The sequence below is a fragment of the Pygoscelis adeliae genome, unplaced genomic scaffold (assembly GCF_000699105.1).
Source record: "Pygoscelis adeliae isolate BGI_AS28 unplaced genomic scaffold, ASM69910v1 Scaffold302, whole genome shotgun sequence".
Taxonomy (NCBI): domain Eukaryota; kingdom Metazoa; phylum Chordata; class Aves; order Sphenisciformes; family Spheniscidae; genus Pygoscelis; species Pygoscelis adeliae.
Window position 1 is genome coordinate 1,772,896 of NW_008824372.1, and position 6,053 is coordinate 1,778,948.

A 6,053-nucleotide genomic window follows, 5' to 3' on the forward strand; every position below is an offset into this window, starting at 1 on the left:
AGTAAGGGTAAAAGAAATTTCTTACTGCGAGGGTGGTGAGACACTGGAACAGGTTTCCCAGAGAAGTTGTGGATGCCCCATCACTGGAAGTTTTCGAGGTCAGGCTGGATGGGGCTTTGAGCAACCTGATCTAGTGAAAGATGTCCCTGCCCATGGCAGGGGGGTTGGACTTAGATGATCTTTAAGGGTTCCTTCCAACCCAAACCATCCTATGATTCAATGAAATTTGATTGTTGAAACACAGAATTTGCTGTAACCCTCGAAGCATGAGCATGAGCACTTTGCCATCCTTAGGGGCTGAGATCTAAAGCTCTGGAAGATGTGCTCTCTGTCACACTCTCATTTCATATGCCTATCATATGATAGTGCCACAGCAGTAATCTCCCTGTACACATTTTCTTCCTCATCTAGCTGATTTATACACTGAAACATGCAATTTCAATCACACACTGAAATAGCATCACAGCCACTTATGTGAAGAGAATGGCCTTGCCAAAAACACAGGGGGAAAAAATAAATAAACACAAGCCTTGGCCAAAACTGTAAGATCTGAACTGTGCCAGAGGTTGCAAATGGAAAGAGACGCTAAAGGACACAGACTGTAAGTCTAGGCTGCTCTCTTGGTTAAGGCTTTCCAAGGAGAGCCTGAAGAAAAAGGTGCACCATCAGCTGGAGGATGATAAAAATCCAGGGAGATGGCCCTGGGAGAAACACTGCAACTGATATGATGACAGATGGGGCTGGGCTATGAGGTTTCTTCCTACAGGCTTTGACCACACACTACTCTACTCTACTCTACCACTACTATTCTGTTGTAGTAAGTAGTGCAATCATCCCAAAATTTTTACTTGGCTGACACCACAATATCTGAGTTCCTCTTACTCCCTCTTTCCTCCCTTATTCCCTTGTTTGGCAGCTGCCAGTGAAAAACACTGAAAAAAAAAGTAAGACACAGGTAGGTATCTTCAGAAAATAAATGAGCTCCTAATGACTTCAGCGGCTTCTCTTTCACAGCCAGACTACTCTGGGCTGTGATCTTGTCAGGTTTGCTAAGCTGAGTAAGGAAAGCAGCGGTACTTGGACTGGAGGTGTCTAGGAAAATAGATGCTGGATGACTGAGCATCTGACACTTCCCTGTGAGTCAAGTCAGACTCGGTGCCTTGTCCAAATGGCAGGAGGAAGCACTTATGGCTTGAATTCCTGTCTTTCACATGAGAAAGAAAACCAGGTAAGAACGAGGCCCTGAAAATTGGCAAGTATGTTCTTTTTCTCTGACTTACCTGCTATTATTTCAATTGGACTTTGCCTCCTGGATGCAGCAATCTTTACATTTTTCTTTTCTGTTATTAGACAGGTGACTGGTCACAGACCAGTGTCTGTGCTCTAGGGGCTCATATGGTGATGGGTATGTACAGTTGCATGGGCACAAACCTCTTTTACGCATGCAGTGAAAGTAGTTTCATGCATAATATTGCATGCATAAAGAATAATTCAAGTAACTCATCTATGCAAGCACAAAATTAGGCATGTACATTTGAAATATGCAATGAGGTAATGCATACTGAAAGACAAGAGAATAATATTAAAGCTGTTGAGGTTAAATAAGTTATTGCTCTCTGGCAAATTCTAGCCACAGCAGCAGTTGTCCAAGAGCAGGAAGAAACTGTATCCGTTCTTTGAAAATAAGAAATAAAGCAGAACGTTGAGTCTTGCTTGCAAACACAATGGCAGCTGCTTTGGCATATCTTTTAACCTTCATCGGCATGCTCTGACAAAAATGTCAGCAGTCATAACAACATTGCTTTTGCTATCATGGCAGGAATAAAAAGTGCTGAACTGCAAAGTTCACCATTAAAAAAAGGGGAAGGGGAAAAAAAGAGTTAGCCTGCAGGGCTTAACTGAAAACAGGCCATCAACTTGGAAGTATAGAAAGCAGGACAGGGCTCAGGAGTTCACTAAGAGGATTTTCACAAATACACATGTGATGTCAGCGCTTTCATGGCAAAATGACACCTGTTAATCGGGTAAATCTGGAAAGACTGGATAATATAGGAGATAAAGTTCTCCGAGACTATTCCACTGGAAGCTGTGACACAGCAAGACCCAAATACCAGTTCAGGTAGAGACTGAGTCATCTCAGATCAGTGTTTAGGGCAGTACTGAATCCTAGGAAAGACCACCAGGAAGTTAGGACTCTAAGTCAGACGTGGACTTTGAAGCCACACAGTGAACTTGTCTAACATGTCCGATACCAAATGCTATGGGCAAACTGGATTCAAACTGCTTGGGATTGAATTTTGCAGCTAGTATTTATACCTCTAATTCATACCTATGCAACTCAAGTTTCAGGGAAGGGAGTTTTGTTTGCTTTCAAGGATGCAATGTCAGGTACACTGCAACAAGGATCCTGTTAGTCCATGTGCTTATCTGGTATAATTCCAAATGCTATTAGGGATTCTGGATGGCTCTATTTTGGGGTTTGCAATATAAAACAGCCTTTATGAACTTGGTTTACAGAATTTTCTAACACAAAGGCCTGTTATGCACCATGGGTTAAGTAACCAAAACTACTACATCGCTTTGAAACTGCAGGACCAAATCAATAATGCCAATCAGTTTATGAGTGATGACTTCTCAATGCTATTGTGAGTAAGAGTGTCCACTGGAATATTAGGCTTCAAAGCTATCTAAGACCTCTGATGGGGACCAGAGGTGCAATGAAAACTGTGCAAGGGCAGAACTATGGTGTGAGCACTAACTGGGTTATGTCATTGCTCTGGTATGCAGACGGTGTTTAATTAGTAGTAGGTATCAAGCCTTTATCAAGGCTAAAGTAAGATAATTCTGTCCAAAAAGCATATAATGGAAATTAAATATAACCAGCATGGACCATAGGGTCAGAAGGGAGATGGGATGCAAGGCCATCTTCATCTAGGTAACTGTATCAATAATATCTTATCAGGCCAAAATTACCTACGTAACAGTGTCAGAAACACCAAATTTGGCTACAGATGTAACAAAATTGGGACCAACGAGGAAAAATAATTAGAGATGGGTTGTTTATCTGTGAGGAGTTTGGGGAGAGCCCATGCTCCAGCATGTGACACAGTGCATCCCCTGCCATGCGGCAGGCTGTACTGCTGGGGAACTGACAGCATTAGTGAGGTGACGCTGTGAAACACCCCTGTGTTTGGGCCGGCTAATATGTTGTGTGGGACACATTTTCCCCCCCAGAGGTCCACTGAACCTCTATTGCCTTGCCCTCCCATGGAGGGCCTGTGCTGAGGACAGGCACAGTAGTGATAATGCTGCAATGCTACATGTGGGGAAAAGGCACAGAGCAGAAGAAACACTCCTTGCTTTGAAACTTCTTGTTAATGAAGCAGAAAACCCTGCAGAAAAGAATGGAGCATAGCTGGGCAACATCTTGTTTTTCATGCTTGAGAGACTGCAGGGCATGCTGCAAATGCTGTAAATGAAGTCTGATTTCCATGTGGCTTTGCATGTGTAGAAGGCACTGTGGAGAGGGGAGCCAAAAAAGGCATCTCCCCCTTACGTAACATTTAAGGTCTCCAAACACTCTGGCTCATAAATCCTGCTAGCATGTGCTGTATGCGCACCCTATGGTGCATAATTATGGCTTCTTCATTATTTCTTAGATTTATTACCTCTAAATTACCAAGGCAGAGGCTGGATTTCTGAAGCAAAGACTGCCTAACGGGAAGACCCTCCCTTGGAGAGAAAAAAAAAATGAGGCTGGACACGGAATGAGCATCCCTCCCAGGAGACAGGATGAAATGAGTGCTGCATCTTTCTGCAGACTCCCTTCAGTATTCACCTTCACCAGCCAAAACCCAGATGAACCCTTCACAGTTTACCTTGCCTTTGCAGCTTTTGGAGACACTTACGCTGGCAGAGCATGAAGCCAAAGTATTTTACAGGTATCAGTTGAGCCTTTCACTCATTACTTCAACAGAAGTAACTTGAGAGAGATGAAAAACTGTCTACTGATGGATGTAACTAAGAATTTGCTCCACAAAGTTCTAGGACCTCCCAGAAAGCGCTCTGTATCCTGCCGGCTCTGTTATGTACTGGGCTGATGCAGAGGAGGTGGTTGTGACTGATTTTGTCTGGCTCAGTGTCTGCATGAGAAATCTGGGGACTTTTTCTATACTGGCCAGTAATTCTGCTGAGACAGAAACTGCAACACTCAGACTGTTCACTTAGAAAGGGTCGCAGAAGTTTGAAGAAGCTGAAGGAATCAAAAATTAATTAGACTTCTTAAAGATGTTCTGTATGTGTGGTAAAGTAATTAAAGATCAAAGGGGTATCTCTACTGGAAAATACTAGTTTACAAGATTCACATCCTATTTCCCCTCTTGTGTTTAGCAATGGCTAACATCTAGGAGGCGTGTGATACCCACATGATAAACAAAGTCCCAGTTAGTGTCATTAAAAAAAGCCTGCAAGGCATCTGTTAAACAAAAGTCCAGTGAAATCATGTTGCTTTACAGCAGAAGAAAAGTCTCATGAGCTGCAGCATAACAGAGATAGAAGTTAAAACAGGAAGTGCCCTAATAAAATAATGACCACTGGAAGCAATTTAAGAGGGGTAAAACGTAAAGCTTGTTTTTCTCAAAAGCCAGTGGCTGGAATTAAAGAAATTTCCTTAATAACACAGAATCACAGAATGGTTGCAGTTGGAAGGGACCTCTGGAGGTCATCTGGTCCAACTCCCTGCTCAAGCAGGGCCACCTACAGCCAGCTGTTCAGGACCATGTCCAGATAATTTTTTAATATCTCCAAGGATGGAGATCATCCAGATCATTAATGCAGATGTTAAACAGGACTGGACCCAGTATTGACCCCTAGGGTACACTGCTAGTTACTGGCCTCCAACTAGCCTTCGTGAGGCTGATCACCACCTTCCGGGCCTGGCCATTCAGTCAGTTATCAATCCACATCACTGACTGCTTACCCAGCCCATACATCTACAGCATGTCTACAAGGATCTTATGGGAGACAGTGTCAAAGGCCTTACTGAAGTCCAGGTAGACAATATCCACTGCCCTTCTCTTGTCTACCAGGCCAGTCATTTCATTGTACAAGTTTATCAAGGCGGTCAAGCATGACTTCCCCTTGATGAAGCCATGATGACTACTCCTGATGATTTTCTTGTCCTTACCGTGCCTGAAAATGGTTTGCAGGATTAGCTGCTCCATCACATTGCCAGGGATCGAGGTGAGGCTGACCAGCTTGTAATTGCCTGGACCCTCCTCCTTGCCCTTCTTGAAAATAGGAGTGACATTTGCTTTCCTCCAGCCTTCAGGCACTACTCTCAGTCACCATGATTGATCAAAGATTATCGAGAGTGGCCTTGCAATGACATCCGCCAGCTTCCTCAGCACTCCTGGGTGCATCCTATCAGGGCCCATGGACTTATGGTCCAGTTTGCTTAAGTATTCCCTGACCTGATCTTCTTCCACCAAGGGTACATCTTCCTTGTTCCAGCCTTTCCCCCTGGTCTCTCGGACCTGGGATTCCTAAAGGTCGGTCTTGCTACTAAAGACTGAGGCAATTAGGCATTCAGTACTTGAGCCTTTTCCAGGTCCTGTGTAACCAGGACCCTTGTTTCATTGAACAATGGGACCACATTTTCCCTAGTCTTCCTTTTGTCTCCTGTGTACTTACAGAAGCCCCTCTTGTTGTCTTTAACATCCCTAGCCACATTAAATTCCATTTGGGCTTTAGCTTTCCTAACTTCGTCCCTGGATGCTCAGACAATGTTTCTGTATTCCTCCCAGGTTACCTGTTCTTGCTTCCAGCCGCTCTGTATGCTTCCTTTCTGTGTTTGAGTTTGGCTAGGAGCTCTTTGTTCATCCACATAGGCCTCCTGGCATTTTTGCTTGACTTCATATTCATTGGGATGGAACTCTCTTGAGCTTGGAGGAGGTGATCCTTGAATATTAACCAGCTTTCTTGGGCCCCCCTTCCCTCCAGGGCCAACACAATGGAGTCATTTTTATTAAAACTTCCAAATCACAAAAGGCTAG

The 6,053-nt window shown here is 43.9% G+C and overlaps 1 long non-coding RNA gene across 1 annotated transcript in view; it reads right to left on the reverse strand.

The window, feature by feature from the left end:
* Positions 1-6,053, reverse strand: part of LOC103913603 — a 73,184-nt gene that overhangs the window by 3,321 nt on the left and 63,810 nt on the right. The gene's annotated exons all lie outside the window — the stretch shown is intronic.